Source organism: Lissotriton vulgaris, unplaced genomic scaffold (genome assembly GCF_964263255.1).
Source record: "Lissotriton vulgaris unplaced genomic scaffold, aLisVul1.2 SCAFFOLD_2362, whole genome shotgun sequence".
Classification (NCBI taxonomy): domain Eukaryota; kingdom Metazoa; phylum Chordata; class Amphibia; order Caudata; family Salamandridae; genus Lissotriton; species Lissotriton vulgaris.
In genome coordinates, this window is record NW_028253334.1 from 157415 (window position 1) to 175312 (window position 17898).

Sequence of the window (17898 nt, forward strand, 5' to 3'; positions counted from 1 at the left end):
AATACCCTGGGTTGTCTAGCCCCTGAACTCAGAGAGGAGGTCGCCAGCCGATTTAAGAAAAAAGAGTGAAGCTAATGTTTAAAAAACAATGTTGTTAATCTTTTCTAAACAATAACAGATCCATTGTTTTTTCAGATCAATGGGAAGAGAGTTCCAGAGTTGTAATGTCTGTCTATAAAGCTCCTTTCATCCCATTGAGATTTTTTTAATCCGGGAACTGTCAAGTTATAGGTTGCAGCAGAATGAAGCGCTCTAGACGGGATGTACCAATGAAAGTTTTATCTAAAATATTCAGGGCCGCAGCAGTACTATGCCCTGAAAGTGATACAGGGGGCCTTAAACTCTATGCGCTCCTTGACTGGAAGCCAGTGAAGATGGATAAGTGCTGAAGAAACAGATTCACATTTGGAAATGCCCAGAAATATTCGAGCAGCTGTGTTTGTAGAATCTGAATTTTGTTGATGCATTTCTTCTGTAGGTTGATGAAAAAGCATTACAGTAATCCAGTATTGCGACAATAAAAGATGATGTAACTGTTTTCTCTAAATCTGTTGAAATGAAGGGATAGATTTTGCTAAAACGTTTGCTAGTGAAAAATTCAAAGGGCACAATGGAATTAACATGTTTCTCAAAAGATAATTTATTGCCAAAACCACCCATAGGTTCTTGATCTTAGTAGTAGGAGTAGGGAGTGAACCAAGTTCCGAAGGCCACCATGAAGATGATCAATAGGACATGTTATTTCCAAAAAGCAAGACCTCCGTTTTACCAAAGTTGAGCTTCAAACAGTTGTGGGTCATCTGCTCAACCACCTGAAGCATACACTCATGAAAACGCAAAGCTGTTTCTACCAGACCGCTAGCTATTGAAACCATTATTTGTGTATCGTCAGCATGCGATACTGCAGATAACCCAAAGGACCTTGGCCAGTGGTGCAACATAAATATTAAAATGGGTAGAACACAGGGAAGAGCTCTGAGGCAAACTGCACCGTACAGTAAAAACTAAAAGCACTGAGTGCAACAAATTGCTTCCAGTCAAAGAGAAAGGATTTCAAACAGGCAAGTGTTTGATCCATGATCCTGATGAAAGAAAGACGACCAAGGAGAGAATATCATGGATAACATTGTCAAACACCGCCGCGAGGTCTAAAAGAATCAATGCAGCTTTGCCTTCTGCATTGATGATCTGTATTATTTGCTCTGATGCAGTGATCAGAGCATGCTCCATGCTGTAATGGCTTCTGAAGCCAAACTGAGAGGCATCCAGATGATCATGTTCCTCGATGAAAGCTGTAAGATGAGAATTAATAGCCTTCTCAATGATTTTTGCAGGGAATAAGAGAAATAAAATAGGGCATTATTTATTTGAATTTGAGTCACCCATATTAGGCTTCTTAAAGAGGAAAATAATTTATGCTAATTTCCACTTAAATAGAAAATAGCCAGAACTTGATTGAAAATGTTCGTAAGAAATGATTTCATTTGTGAGATGAATAATTTTCGGAGGGCAAGGGTCCAAAGCAGAGTCTGATTTTGTTTGGGTCATTAGAGCCAACACTTGGGTTGGAGACAGTAAGGGGAAGGTGTATAAGGTAACTGGTTCCTAGCCCACTATAGGCTGAGGGCGACTTAAAGTATCACTGAGATCTGTGAGATACCATAATGTGGCGGACACTGCAAAGCATCCTGGATCGGCTGGTGGATCTCCCTTAGTGGAAACCAGAGTAAGTCCATGATTTATTGAAAAAAGATTACAGATTGCATTCACCTTCTCGAGAAAAAGGAGGCTGGAGAATTGCAGAGATCCTGACTAATAATATTTTATTTTCAGGAGGCTTAGTAAGTTTTTTTACCTTATGAAAGAGCTCTTTTTTATCTTGTTGGGGAAATATCTAATTTTCTCTTTCTGGATTAAATTCTTATAGAATACTAATGAGTCCTTATATAACTCTTTATCCATGGGGTCATATTTGACCCTCCATTAACTTTCACACCTGTGGCAAACCTGCTTCTGGAGTCTCAGGCTTTCCGAAAACCAAGGTTTTAAAAGGTGATGTTCTAAGACTTTTAATGGCCTTAAGTTGTGCTAACGGATTAAGGCTGAAATAATCCATTGACGGTATAAACTATCAAACAGGTGACCTGCCAAGTGAGTTGGCCTCTTAAGCATTCGTTCTATCCCCAAACTATTCAAACATGAGGCCAAGCATGTGCTTCCATGACAAAGAGATTCAGTGGGAAGCCAATTCAATGGGGAAAAGACGAGAGAGAAATATGTATATTAAGTGAAGCCAGCAAGGCTTAATTTTCATTTATACACAGTTCTTGTACCATCCTTGTCAGCACCTATATATATTTTTAGGTCGAGCCTAGGCAGCACATGCACTGTCTCTTCAGGACATGCTGTAATCACTTTGTGGGCGTAAAGCATGTCCCTTGGCTTTTATTCCTTTGTTGCACAGTCATTACATTTCACTTGCTTCCTAGTGGGTAATCTCCTTGTTTGTCCCTCCTTTTCATCGATTGTTCTGGTGCAGGGAATAAGTACTGGTATGTTTCCACAGTTTTTATTTTCCTGTTCAGGTTTGATGTGTGTGCACGGCTTGTTCACAGCTCCTTTCCTGCTTAAAGAAAGACCACAATTTAAACAACACTAATGGAATTTTACCAATGCTACCTGCAAACTCTGCCTAAGTTAGTTTGCAGGTGGAATTCGATTCTTGCCTCAAGCCTGCATATATGTTAACTTAACATACTTTTTGTTGTTTCATGTTTTTTTCCTAATGTCGTTTTTTTATGTGGCTAAGTCAAATTGCCTTGCTTTTTCAAGTAAGTATATACTGTGGTAGCCCGGAATAAATATTAGTTGTGTAAAAAACATGTTGATACCTATGTTAGGCTACACCTAATTTTAATAGTTCAGTTTAAGATGTTTTATTCCTGCATTAATTGCACACTGAATACCACCCAATTCTCTCTGGGGACAGTGGAAGTGATGGGAAGGTCCAAGCATCTGTCATACAACATTGTCTTTTTTTTACTGAAATGAACCTTTATGTTAGGGTGTATCTAATAGTTACTTAAAATGTATAGATAGTTTATAACAAAAATTGTGTTGTTTAGAGCTAGGATTTCTCGATTAGTCTGGTACACACTAACTCCTAAATAACAATATTCTATGTGCATTTCATTGATTTGCAGTAATGCACACTGTTGTGTCCTGTAAAAATGAAGGTATTAATAGCCCCTAGTTCGGAGCCTAAGCAAGCAGCTGCACTCTCGGGAGATGTCCTCCTTTGATGGTGTTTGCCAAACAGGACAGGAAAAGGCAAATGTATATTTTATTGTGTTATGGCCTCTATTCTATTCTGTTCTATTCATGGTGTCATATATAGCACACGGCTGCCCCGGAAGGGTCTTTAGGAGTTTCCTTAGTGAGCTTTCTGGCTGTGTTTGTCTGAGTTTGACAGGGAGGGCATTCCACACCTTAGCAGTCAGAAAAGCAAAGGAACGGTCGCCTCATCTGGCTCTCTTGACTTTGGGGATGGTCAGCAGAGAAGAGCGTAGTGATCTCTTCGTACATAAGGGCAGAGCAGTTTTTGAATCAATAGGAGACCTTTTCCCTAAATAGCTTGATGTGCCTTGCATAGGGCCTTGAAATGGATTCTGTTTTGAATTGGTAGCCAATGAACCATTGCCAAAGCTGGGGATGCTGAGAGATGTTTGGGAAACATGAAGAGTAGGGATGCCACAGCATTTTGAATGATCTGTAGACATCTTAGGGCATATTGAGGGCTTCCTAAGAACAGGAAATTGCCATAATCAAGAAGGGAATTGATCACATCCTGTATGACTACCCTTTTGGACAAGCTCAAGTTTCCATAGTGGGTGTACTGTCCAGCCAAGGATTTTTACTGTTGTAGAAGGTATTAGCAGCATTCCACAGAGTTGGGGCTAGAGCAGTTCATTCCATCAGAAAGTATTGTTACCAACCACCAGCACTTAAGTCTTCCCACCATTAAGTTTAAGGTTTCTGTCTGATAAATATCCAGTTACTCCCTTAAGGCAAGCATTTAGGTCGATGGATGTCTGCCGGGATTCAGGGGTAAGAGCAAGAATCAGCTGAGTGTCGTCAGCATATGAGACAAGATCGAGACTGTGTGCCTGTACAATTCTTGCCAGTGGGAATATATAGACATTAAAAGGGGTTGGGCTTAAAGAGGAGAGCTGTGGGACTCCAAATTAGATGGGATAGGTAGCTGACAGAAAAGGTTCATCACAAACTTGAAAGCTTCTATTGTTCAAAAAAGCCTTGAGCCATTCAAGAGCAGTGCCTGTAATGCTGCCATTTTTCAGTCTTTGGACCAGAATTCTGTGGGAAACAGTGTTGAAAGCAGTATTGAGATCCAGCGTCTTCAGGCAGGATAGCTTGACTCCAGTTGCTTAGTGAGCAAGGGATCCACGCCTTCCCACATAGGGTGAAGAGCAAAACACACAAGATGATGGACGGAAGGTTGCACAAAATAACAATGGATTAAACCCGGATCTGTGACTGGGTGTGAATGTTTTGCCATTGTGCAACATTCCGTCCATCATCTTGTTTGTTATGCTGTTCACCCTATGTGGGAAGGGTACGCCCAGACGTGGGTCCCGTGCTCACTGCGCCACTGGAGTCAAGCTATCCTGACTGAAGATGGCTGATAGCCCGAAACCGGTCCTAGGATTCTTGATTCCAGTCCAGGGAAGACATGGCTTGGCAGTTCGGGCTGGACTGTTCCCATGAGGCACAGGGTCAAGACTGATTTGCATATGGCCATGTCTGTACTGGGGTGGCTTGGTGAGCAAAATAACGATGGATTAAACCCAGATCTGTGACTGGGGGTGAATGTTTTGCCATTGTGCAACATTGCGTCCATCATCTTGTTTGTTTTGCTGTTCACCCTATGTGGGAAGGGTATGCCCAGATGTGGGTCCCGTGCTCACTGCGCCACTGGAGTCAAGCTAACCTGGCTGAAGACGGGTGATAGCCAGAAACCGGTCCTAGGATGCTTGATTCCGGTCCAGGGAAGACATGGCTTGGCAGTTCGGGCTTGACTGTTCCCATGAGGCACAGGGTCAAGACTGATTTGCATATGGCCATGTCTGAACTGGGGTGGCTTGGTGAGCAAAATAACGATGGGTTAAACCCAGATCTGTGACTGGGGGTGAATGTTTTGCCATTGTACAACATTCCGTCCATCATCTTGCTTGTTTTGCTGTTCACCCTATGTGGGAAGGGTATGCCCAGATGTGGGTCCCGTGCTCACTGCGCCACTGGAGTCAAGCTGTCCTGGCTGAAGATGGCTGATAGCCAGAAACCGATCCTAGGATTCTTGATTCCGGTCCAGGGAAGACATGGCTTGGCAGTTCGGGCTGGACTGTTCCCATGAGGCACAAGGTCAAGGGGGTCCCATTTTGAACTCTGTTTGCCGTCATGTACCTGGGTCTGCTGGGGGCATTGTGTCTAGCCAGCTTGTGTGTCCGCCCGGCCCGCCGCTCTACATCGCTGCAGCCGCTCTCCCCCTGCCGCCGCAGCTCTCCTCCATCCGAGCGCGTCCGCAGGGGGTGGGGGGGACTGTGAGCTGCCAGGGACTACAAGTGCCGGGAGCCTTTGCGGCCGGAAGCTGCCAACGCAAATTCGGCGCCAGGAGGCGTATAAATTAGAGGGCACCCCCTGCGTCGTGGAATCATGCGTGGGTTAAGCCGAGTTAAGCCCGGGACAAGGGCTGGCCGTCTGAGGCCGTCCGAGACGGACGAGGCAGGGCTGAGCGACCCTTCTGTTTCAGATACAACGAACTGGGACCTGGACAAAAACACTGTGTGTTAAAGGTTCTCTATTGTCCGATCTAGTTGATTTTTTGTTTGGAAATCGTTGCCTTCTTTTTTACATATGGGCAAAAGAAAATCATCGGAACCTGTGGGCGGGGCTCCTGGGTTTATTGGGGGGGCGGTCAAGAGGAAAAAGGCAAAGAGAGCCACAAAAAATCCCTGCATCTCCCCGACACTTGACAGGATCGAGACCCTGGTTGAGGAATGTCAGGAAGTCCTCTTACAAGCTAATACCTCTCCTCCTGCACCCACAAGCATTATTCCTACAGCTCGTTCCCAAAACACTAGCCTCACCAGTTCACAGATTGTTCCTCAAATGTTTCTCAAACCTTCTACTAAACAACCAGTAACTTTGCATGAACCTGATGGCCCCATAACCACCTCAAATCATATACCTCTAGAGCCCTTAGTAGTCACTTGTACAAATCGGTACTCCGTGTTGGTGGATACCATAAACCTACTAGGGAAACCTGCGAAAGAGGCAAATGTCACAACTTCAGCCGGCAACACAAGGGAATCTTCTGACGTTGGGCACCTTCATAATGTTGTCCAATCCATTGCCTCGCTCAGAACAGAAATGGCCGAGTTGAAGTTCTTGATGAAAGAAATTCGGAGTATTGTTAAGAAGCCACCCAGCTATTCTATACCTCTAGACAGTAGTAATAAGGCCAATGGTGATCGATTATGCGAACCAAAACAAACTATTGCGAATACCAAAAAGATTAAGTCCCCTGCATCAGTACCAGTGCTTCCCTCTGATCGACGTAAAGCTTACAGGCAGCCAAATAGACTAGAGGATACGAATGCAAATAAAAAATCTAAATGTCCTATAGCTGATAACTTTTTCAATTCTTGCAGCCATAGACAGATTCCACACTCAATGTATGACAATCCTGGCCATAATCCATCTTCGCTATCATCACACAATCTTCCTTCTTCATCTACCAATAGACAACCCAGAGTATTCATGGTGAATGTGCCCAAATCATATGTAAGAGAAGACGAGGGCTCCCTGATCAATAAAGTTACACACTGGATTCGCCATGTAACGGGATGTCGGTCTTTGATAAGGCAAGACATAATAAGGGCTCAAAGAAGGGGGTCATGTGACAACAGCACAGACATTATCGAGTTAACACTCACCAACCAAGTGCTCGCCGAGGGTCTATGAGTATTTGATTTTAGACCTCCCCGCCAGGCTCTTCTGTGATTCAGTTTAGGCGATCTCCAACAATGTGAACTAATGAGGGGAATGACTGTGCCTACACTGTAACTTCGGTGGAGCATTGTGCCCTGGATTTAAATGATTGACTGCTTCAGGGCAGTAACTCCACTAGTAACCATGCTTGCATCCATGTTGGAGCCAATGTCACAAGCATGATATTTCCTTATTCACTAGTCCAACACAATGATTTCCCCACGATGCTTAATGCTAACTAGAAAGACAAACCAGCTAGTGCTGGGGGATCTTCTCCCAAAGCCACGTCCATTTTGGGCTCAGCTTCCAGAAGTATTACCTCAGGGAATTTTAAAATTATTTCTTGGAATAAAGCCGGCCTACGTAATAAATTATCATTTCCCGATTGGAATCACCTTATAGATGACCACGAATTATGTATTTTTCAAGAAACATGGAGCTTAGAACCATTGTATAAATCTGGTTACTCGTGTTTCTGTGCACCAGCAACTACTGTAGGGCGTGGCCGCCCATCTGGGGGGCTTATGGTATGGGTAAAGATTGTTCTCAATTGTAGAGTTTCCCAACATCGTTGCTCCACCCCGAATTTGATGAGGCTAATCGTGAGGGGGCCAACAGCTGATAATACTATTGAATTATTCAACATTTATGCGAGAGGTACAAGAGGTGGAATAAAATCCCTAACTATATCTATTTTATCCAACGGACTTCTTTCCTGCCCTATTGAGGATTGGGATAAAGTACTGGAGAACATTAACATCAGTTTGGATAAACATGCTAAAGAGGTGCACAAACGAAAAATTAGAAAGTTCCTCAGGGACAGCATAGACTATAAATTAGACGAGGTCTATTCATGGGCAGAGACCTACGCTCAAAAACATTTCTTCAAGAAACCAAATGCTAATTCCTCTGAGGAAAGTCTTGTGCCGGATCAGGACCTAACAGTACAACGCCCTAAACCAACTTTAACCACAGCTCAGGAAATGACAACAACGGAGAGACATCCACATCTAGTAAACAACAACCTTTTTTTAGAGGCAGGCCCACTGACCAAGGGACCTCCAGACAAAACACTACCACAATCAGAACCTGCACCCGAAGGGGAAAAAACAACAAAAAAAGTTCAAGACACAGGCAGACCGCAGAGAACAGTAAAAAAACGAATCACTAGTGATGAATATTTCTCACAAAATTCTCAACCAAGCTGAACTGAGGGTATTAAACAAAGGCATTTCCTTCGTTCCAACGTATTCATCTAGTGAATTAGAAACTGAAACAGCACTTTTCAAATTCATGCGCAAATTGCGCCTCAAGTGGTTCTTCTCTACACTGCCTAACTCCGAAGATCACAGTAATGAAGCTCGGAAATTTCGCCCCAAAAGTAAATTCATGGCTCCCATCACTCACAAATCATTGGATACTTTTGAACTATTGGTAAAAAAGGATCTAGAAAGGATCCAATATACAAAACCCTCCCACTCCAATCTGACTGAGAAAGAACAAAAAATCCTGAGATCTCTACAAAAAGATAAGTCGATCATTTTTCAACCAGCCGACAAGGGTTAGCCCTAGTGGTACTGGATACGACATTCTACAACAAGAGTGTGGAAACACACATTTCTGACACAGAAAATTACCTGTTACTTGATAAAGATCCAACAGAAGAATTGATTGTTTTGCTAACTTCACTAGTTACAAAAGCCGTGGATGAAGGTACAATAGATACACAAAGTGGAAAATTCCTAGTAAACCAGACACCCAATACTCCACATATATACATGCTCCCCAAGATGCATAAGGATTTTTTAAAACCACCTTTCAGGCCCATAGTGGCGGAATGTAATTCGATACATGAAGCAATTGGATATTTTGTGGATCATCATTTACAGCCACTGGTACAAACTTGGGACACGTATATACGTGACACTACGGACTGTCTCTTGAAGTTGGAAGCAATTGAACATAAGGTTAACCACAACACTCTACTGTGTACAATAGATGTCGTGGCTCTCTACACTTCCATAGCACACAATGAAGGGTTAGAGGCAGTAGAGTGGAGATTGCTGACCTCAACCATACCACCTGAACTAGCTATCTTTCTTCTTGAACTATTACACTTTTCGCTATACCACAGTTATTTTCTTTGGCAGAACAAATTTTATTTACAGAAGACGGGAACATCCATGGGCTTTTCCGGAGCCCCTTCGTACGCCAATACCTTCATGGCTTACTTTGAACACCAACATATGCTCACCAACCCCACATGGAAAAATAACGCAGTGTCAACCTTTCGATACATTGATGAAATCCTTGTCATATGGAATGGCCAAAGATCTTTACTTGAAGACTCAATTAGGATTCTCAACTCACACAACTCGAGGATTCAATTTACACATAACATTCAGGAAGAAAAAATAAACTTTTTGGACATTGAAATCCGGAAGACTGCAACTGGTTTAAGCACATCAGTGTACACAAAACCCACAGATGTGAACAATGCACTGCATTTTACAAGCGCACATCCATTTTCATTGAAAAAACACCTACCTATCTCCCAGTTCATGTGCATAAAAAGGATCACCTCTGACACACAATCATGCAGAGAGAATATTCAGGATCAAAAACGCAAATATCAAGCAAGAGGATACCCACTTACAATACTCAATCAAGCGGAAGAAAAAGTTGAGAAAAAACTCAGGAAGGACTTATTGAAAGCCTCCGTGAAAAAGTCATCACGAAGAGAAGTATTCGTACTAAAACAATCCACTCAAGCTCCTCTTATCAAAACAATAATCAAAAAAAGATGGGAGTTCATTGAAAATGAACCAGACTTCCAAAGCATCTTTGCAGAATCCCCATTATTCGCCCATCAAAGATCAAGGAACCTACGCGAAATCTTAAAACCTCAGGAAGAAAAACCCTCGGGAGGCTTTAAGGGAATGACGAAATGTTACAACTGCGGTCAATGCAGTAATGTTATTCAAGGAGATATCTTCATGCATCCACAGACGGGCAAAAAACTGAAGTTGAACCACACATCTAATTGTAATACTGAAGAAGTAATATATGCAATTAAATGTCCCTGTGGCCTTGTGTATGAAGGCAGAACCAACAGAAAGGTAAAGACACGCATCATAGAGCATAAAAGCCGCATTAGGAACAAAAATACTACATCCCCACTAGCAGTACATTGGGACAAGGCGGGACACACTATACCGCAACTACTCTACACAATCCTGGAAAGGGTTAAAAAGGTCCCGGGCACAGATATTAACACTGCACTAGCTCGCAGAGAAACACATTGGATCAAAACACTCTGCATGTTGGCCCCGAATGGGCTCAATGACCATTGCGAGATGCTATGTTTTCTATAGTTATTAGTGTAAAGTTCGTTATCCTTTTATCATTGTACAAGATTTGCACCTGTCCTGGTTTCTAAGCTTACACCATCACAAGGTGATTCCTTTGGAGCACACTCTTTTTTATCATTTTTTTATCATTTTATTTTTTCCACACACTCCTTTTGGTTTGAGATTGCACAGTTTTTTGCACGTACCTAATTTACCTTTAATTGGCCTCTTTTTGATTATACATGTCCACCTTTACTCCTATCACACAAGCCTTCCCATGCTACAACATAACACCTGTCCGTTTTTCAACTTTTACAGACATGCCTTTCTATACACGTTAATACTTGAGCCCGTTTTCCACATCTTTTAGACATTAGGGCCATTTTCTGAAACTCAGAGAGCTTCGTGTTCCGTTGCGTGAACACGCCTCCTCTTAACGCACAGCACCCTGGGCAAGCCACACACACTACGCGTCCTGTTGAATGCGAGAACTACCGGACACAAACTTCCTATACCTCGGGTATGTTTAACCATTTTTCCATTTTTTGTCCGTTTCGTTTATCTGATGCACGCAGTTGATTAACGGCGCGCTGCCTATTAGTTCACAGATCAGCTCTCAAGCCTTTGCTCTGGGCAACCACAGACAAGAATTCCCTCATTTTTTTTTGGGTAAGCCTATACATGCTATTCCTTTTTAGGTCTCGGCTAAAAGACGCGCGTAAGCGCGTCTACGCCGAGATCTTATGTCAGGGACGATGCTTCCCAGGAGACAGCCTTGGTCACGCGCATTGCCTCAAGGAGGCGATTTCCGCTGGCCACGCGCTCAGCTGCTGTCTCCTGGGAAGCAGCTACACCACACGCGCATGCGCAGAAACAGCGACAGACACACACGAGCGCTCATGCACGCACGCACCCACACATACAGCGAACCCAGCGTCGCATGCATACACACACACACACACACGTGCACCGAGCATCCCCCCCCACCCCTCCGTTGTCGCACCCCTCCCCTCCGCCGTCGCACCCCGCCCCCCACCCCTCCGCCGTCGCGCACACACACACGCAGACATACAGGCATTCTCTCCCCCCCCCCCGCTCCGCTCACCGGTCAAAGGCCCTCCGGACACGCAGACATACAGGCATTCTCTCTCTCCCCCCCCCCCCCCCTCCGCTCCGCTCACCGGTCAAAGGCCCTCCGACCGCGGGGCTCTCCCTCGGTGCTCCTCCAGGCACTCCGTGGGCGCGGGCTTCACAAAACGGAAGTCCCGCCCCACGATAGGTTTCGTTTTCTCAGTCCCGCCCCACGTTAGGTTTCGCTTGCAGCTCGTTGGGTATAAAAGCTTGTCGATCCAAGTGTGTGTGTATTGCAGATGTTATCCCTTTTTACAACAAACCTTGACCTCACCAGAGATTCGTAATTGTCCAAACATTCCTCTATCTTGGTTAGTTTTTGTGTAATAGGAGATAGCAAGGTAGTTAAAATACTCTCAAATGTCTTCCACTGTTCTAAATCACAGTTCGAGTTAATACCATTTCCCGCTGCATAATTGGTATCACCATCAACCAAATCGGCATTAATTATAGGACTGCCCTCCTCGGGTGAGACACTGTCACGGGTTTTGTTCGACCTTGCCACTTTTGCTCTACAAGGCTCTACAAGGCCTTTGTGGTCCTCCTCCCCGCTTCCTTTTTACTGCCGGTTCCAGAGTTAATCATTTGGTAGAGGTTTTTTTATTTGGGGATGTGGCAGATGCACGTGTAGAGACGCTGGCTGTAATGTTACTTTGGGTCAGTGGCGATTTTGGGGAATCCTCGAGTGTTCCAAGGGGATATGGAACTTCAACGCCAACCTCAATATTAGTCGATGGTATAATAATGATTACATCTTGATGAGCTGGCGAGCGAGCTGTAGCTATAGTCCCTAGGGAAGATCTCCTATTTAATAACTGGACCAGAGACAACAGATGCTCGGTACAGAGGTCCCCTAAGAATAAACTGATCAAGCGTCCCCACCACGCTGCCACCATGAGAAGTACCTAGGTATTTCCTTTCCTGTTTGCTCATCTTTAATAACTTAAGTGAACTTAAGCCAACTGGTAATGCAGAGTAGTGAGTAGTGAGTGCAGAGTGGTAATGCAGAGTAGTGAGTGCAGAGTAGTGAGTGCAGAGCAGTGAGTGCAGAGCAGTGAGACCAGAGCAGTGAGTGCAGAGCAGTGAGTGCAGAGCAGTGAGTGCAGAGTAGTGAGTGCAGAGTAGTGAGTGCAGAGTAGTGAGTGCAGAGTAGTGAGTGCAGAGTAGTGAGTGCAGAGTAGTGAGTGCAGAGTGGTAATGCAGAGTAGTGAGTGCAGAGTAGTGAGTGCAGAGTAGTGAGTGCAGAGTAGTGAGTGCAGAGTGCAGAGTAGTGAGTGCAGAGTGCAGAGTAGTGAGTGCAGAGTAGTGAGTGCAGAGTGCAGAGTAGTGAGTGCAGAGTGCAGAGTAGTGAGTGCAGAGTAGTGAGTGCAGAGTAGTGAGTGCAGAGTAGTGAGTGCAGAGTGGTAATGCAGAGTAGTGAGTGCAGAGTAGTGAGTGCAGAGTAGTGAGTGCAGAGTAGTGAGTGCAGAGTGCAGAGTAGTGAGTGCAGAGTGCAGAGTAGTGAGTGCAGAGTAGTGAGTGCAGAGTGCAGAGTAGTGAGTGCAGAGTGCAGAGTAGTGAGTGCAGAGTAGTGAGTGCAGAGTAGTGAGTGCAGAGTAGTGAGTGCAGAGTGCAGAGTAGTGAGTGCAGAGTGCAGAGTAGTGAGTGCAGAGTGCAGAGTAGTGAGTGCAGAGTGCAGACTAGTGAGTGCAGAGTAGTGAGTGCAGAGTAGTGAGTGCAGAGTAGTGAGTGCAGAGTAGTGAGTGCAGAGTAGTGAGTGCAGAGTAGTGAGTGCAGAGTGCAGAGTAGTGAGTGCAGAGTGCAGAGTAGTGAGTGCAGAGTAGTGAGTGCAGAGTAGTGAGTGCAGAGTAGTGAGTGCAGAGTAGTGAGTGCAGAGTAGTGAGTGCAGAGTGCAGAGTAGTGAGTGCAGAGTGCAGAGTAGTGAGTGCAGAGTGCAGAGTAGTGAGTGCAGAGTGCAGAGTAGTGAGTGCAGAGTAGTGAGTGCAGAGTGCAGAGTAGTGAGTGCAGAGTAGTGAGTGCAGAGTAGTGAGTGCAGAGTAGTGAGTGCAGAGTAGTGAGTGCAGAGTAGTGAGTGTGCAGAGTAGTGAGTGCAGAGTAGTGAGTGTGCAGAGTAGTGAGTGTGCAGAGCAGTGAGTGCAGGTGCAGAGTGGTGTGTATTGGCAATGTAAATGACAATGCCATTTATTTATGATTTAAAGAAAAAAAAGAAATGTCATGAGCAATGCCAATTGCTCTACCTTTAATGATGCCGAGACCATTGCATTGCAAATGCTTGTTTACCCACTGAGATTGCTTTATGCAGTATACTCACTTGAACCTTTCATTCTGTTTCTTAACTTTGCAGAACCTCTTACCACCCATCCAATATTAAAATAGACTTTCTGCTACACTCCGTGTTTCCTGGAGTGTTCAGGCAAGCTCATGTTATTTTACTATACCCTGCTACTTTGGGTTTTCTGGAACTCTTATCACCAACCATTGTATATCCATTTAAAACACCCTCCTTAGTAAATGCATGCACTTTACATCTATCTGGGTACACCCTTGCAGTTTCCCTTTCTATACCGCACATCATGGGGTGCAAATCCTACTTGTCAAGCAGTATTTTCACTGCAAATTGTTGTGTTATAGATTTCTGCGGACGCTCTTTTTGACTGTGAAGATCACCACATTCAGAAAAACGGACTCCCCTGACGAAGGGTTTTAATAAACCCGAAATGCATTGGGACTTTTGAAAAGAGAACCATATTCATATGGAGTCACATGTTTATGTATATATCTTTGCGTTTGTTTAGGATTTCTTCAAGATAGACAGGGTAGTATATATTGAATTCAAATGTTTTGCGAATGTTCATAATGTTTCTTGTATATAACTTGTGTAATGGAACACTCACTAAACTTGATGATTTCAAATGAACCTTTGAGCGTTTCTCACTACTATTGAAACCGTTTTGATATAAGAATTGTCTTGAGACATCTTGTCCTTTAGCTGTGCATTCCCCATACTGTGGGTTTTCCCACAGCTTCTTTTGCTGTCATAACATGGGAAACTAGGGTCGTTTTCCATCCAGGGAATTGCACGCAACCTCTTTATAAACTCACAAAATAACTTATCCCACACCTAGAATTATAAATAAAACTATTGCTACTTAGGTGTGCACCTGCACCATCCCCTATTGATCTTTTAATTCTTTTGTCATCGTTGCTGGAGATTTAAACTCCACCTTTCAACCCCTGGCTTCTGATGACATCACTGGAATAGAGGTTGAGGATGCTAGATGGGGCATACCATCACTAACTATACCGCCAGTTAATAAATGGTCACCGGTGGTTATCCAACGAAACGCCCTAGTATTAGAATTTGGGCTAAGGGCTGCCAATGGGCGTACGTTTTTGGACGCTTTGGGAGTTAACACATTCAATAGGATTCCAGGTTCCTCGAGGATTGACTACATTTTGGTTGACAGGAGGCTTTGGAGATATATGATCGATATGATCATTATTCCATCTACTGAGAATGATCACAATCCCTTATCCCTCTCTATGATGGACTTGTGGCCCAGTGGGGAAAATTCTCCCAACACTGGCCCCAGGATGTCCACAAAAGTAGTTTTACCATCCAATTGCAAGAGGTTTGTCAAATGGCCAAAGATTGTAATGAATGAACAGAAAATTCGAGCTTTGGGGGAGATTTTGAGTAATCAGACCACTAAATTATTTACAGCAAGTTTGAATAAGGATGGGTTTTTAGTAGCAGAAGCGATCTATGTAGATACCGTCAATCAGATGGGCTCCCTCTTTATAGAGACTCGCCACCCCAATAGGCGTCCAATGGTTCATAAATCATCAGTATCATGGTACAATAAGGCATGTAGACAGAAAAATACTTTATTGATATCTGCTATCAAAAGTCATAATGCTGTCGAGGTACGTCTGGCCAGATTGGCATATAGGCGGGTTGTGGTAGGGGCCAAGAGGACCTGGGAGGAAACACATTGGAGAGAACTAAAGGATGCTAGTCTGCCTAAGAACGGTGAGCTGTTTTGGGGTCTGGTCAGGAGATCCAATGGGCGGGACCCTGACCAAATTCCGAATCATATTACTGATAGGGACAGGCATGATCACTTTAGAAACATTTATGCGGGTGATCAGAGCCATCATGTAAGAAGGAGTCTATATTGCTCCCCATTCGTACCTTTCCCAGTGCCTTTTGATGCTGTAGTGAAAGGTGAGGTGGAGGTCGCCATAAACAAGATTGTCCCGGCTAAAGCCCCTGGCCAAGATGGACTACCAGGCGATTTTTTCCGAGCACACCCCGGAAGATGGGCCACATACTTCGCTCTTTTTATCAATGCTCTCCGGAAGGGGCCCCCATCCCCGACTCATGGAAGGGGGCAGAATTAATTCCCATTCATAAGAAGGGCTCCTGGGAGGATCCAGAGAACTATCGACCCATCAGCCTTATTGATGCTGGTCAGAAGGTGGTTGATAGGGTCCTCTTGGACAGAATTCTCTCCTGGGCCGAGGAGAATAGTATCTTGTCGCAATTCCAGGCGGGCTTCAGGGCATGCACAAGTATGATCGACCAGGCCTTTAGGCTGGCCCTTCTGCACTGGAAAGTGGTGACCATTGGTAAGGGCAGTCTTTATCTCGCTTTTATCGACCTAAAGACTGCCTTTGACCTGGTCCCTAGAGACCGCCTTTGGTCGGTCCGACAGGGGATGGGGTTTCCACAGACTATCCTAAATCTTCTAGTCCGCATGCACGAGGACAATTATGCCCGAATCAGGTGTGGCTCTCAGGAACAAAAAACAGAAAGAATTCCTGTGAATAGGGGTGTCAGGCAGGGATGCGTCATGGCCCCCACCCTTTTCTCACTGTTTGTTAATGGGGTGGTCTCTTTTTTGCTGGAAATAAATGCCGATGCCCCTGTTCTTGCGAGTGATAAAGTGCCTGCTTTACTTTTCGCTGCCAACACCCTACTAATATCCAAAACTCCTGTCGGACTGCAGAAGTTGTTAAAAAGGTTCCATCTTTTTATCACCAGAGGGGCCTAGTAATTAACACCTCCAAAACAAAGCTTCTTTACTTTAATGCTAGTACGTCAGCAAAGTCTACCATTACACTAGATGGGGCACCATTAGAGTGTATTAAAACTTTTGATTATTTGGGAATCAGAATCTCTGATAACTTTAGTTGGCGCCCACACATTGACAAAATTGCCCTGAAATTCAAGCGCATTGTGGGCGTGCTCGGAAGGTAACATCGTGCCTCAAAGTCTAGGCCAATTGCTCCCGCTCTTGAGATTTATGCTGCCAGGGCCGTAGGTTCGGCACTGTATGGTGCCGAGCTTTGGGGCTTCGACAGTGTTGATCCCATTACAAAAGCGGAAAATAATTTTTTTTGAGAACTGACCTCACTCCCACAGGGAACCCCTACCAAGCCACTTCTAAGCGATCTGGGATGCCGTCCTATTAAGGATATTACCACCCTACACCCACTCCTCTATTGGGCACGTCTCTGGCGAACACCAGAGCTATCAAAATATGCTGACGGCCTTAGAGAAGTGATAAACTTGGCGGGATCGCATAAGATCAGTTGGCTAACAAGCATGAACAAGTTTCTTTGGGCCTTGGGACTTAAAGGGGCGTGGGAGTCTGAGACCCCGTTGACCAAGGCAGAGATCAAGGGTACCTATTAGGCATGGGTGGACAATCAGGAAACCAGAAACCCTAGTATGGGTAGGCTGACCTACGAGTTTCATCAGCACAAACAGGTGTCCCGCTTGAAACCCTGTCTTGATTTTATTCAGAAACCCAGGGATAGGGCACTTTTTATTCAGTTTAGATTAGGCACAGTCCCTGTGCGTGAACACACAAACAAATGGAAGCCACCCCATCAAACCCCTTTAGATTGTCCATACTGTGAAGGTATTGTCGAAAGTGTTCCACATCTTTTGTTCGTATGCCCAGCCTATACCAACCCAAGAACTAAGTGGCTGAAAACGATATGTTGGCAGATTGGAACCAGGAACTATCGTGAAGCCCTTAGAATCCTGCAAGCTGACGCCAATACAACTTTCGCTTGTGGAATGGCTAAATTTCTAAGCTGGGCTTGGGTGATAAGATCTAAGGGGATGGGACCCGATTGAAGTTTTTATCTTTAGAAGATGAAAAAATATAAAAAAATATTTATACTTTTTGTATCAAAGCGGAGATAGTTTATTCACTTTTAACCTTCCCCTGTGTGTTTATTAGTTGTCTGTGTCATATAAAAATGCTATTTATTGTTTTAATATTTACAATGAATGACCCACTCGGGTTGTGGTATGCAGATGACTAACTGTTTA

The 17898-nt window shown here is 44.3% G+C and overlaps 1 protein-coding gene across 1 annotated transcript in view; it reads left to right on the forward strand.

Moving 5' to 3' along the window:
* Positions 1-10852: 10852 nt before the first annotated feature.
* The window catches only part of LOC147661040 (uncharacterized), a 130173-nt gene continuing 123127 nt past the window's right edge, over positions 10853-17898 (forward strand). Inside the window, exon 1 of the mRNA XM_086951376.1 lies at positions 10853-10938. The gene's annotated coding sequence lies outside the window, so the exon portion shown is untranslated. The remainder of the gene's footprint in view (positions 10939-17898) is intronic.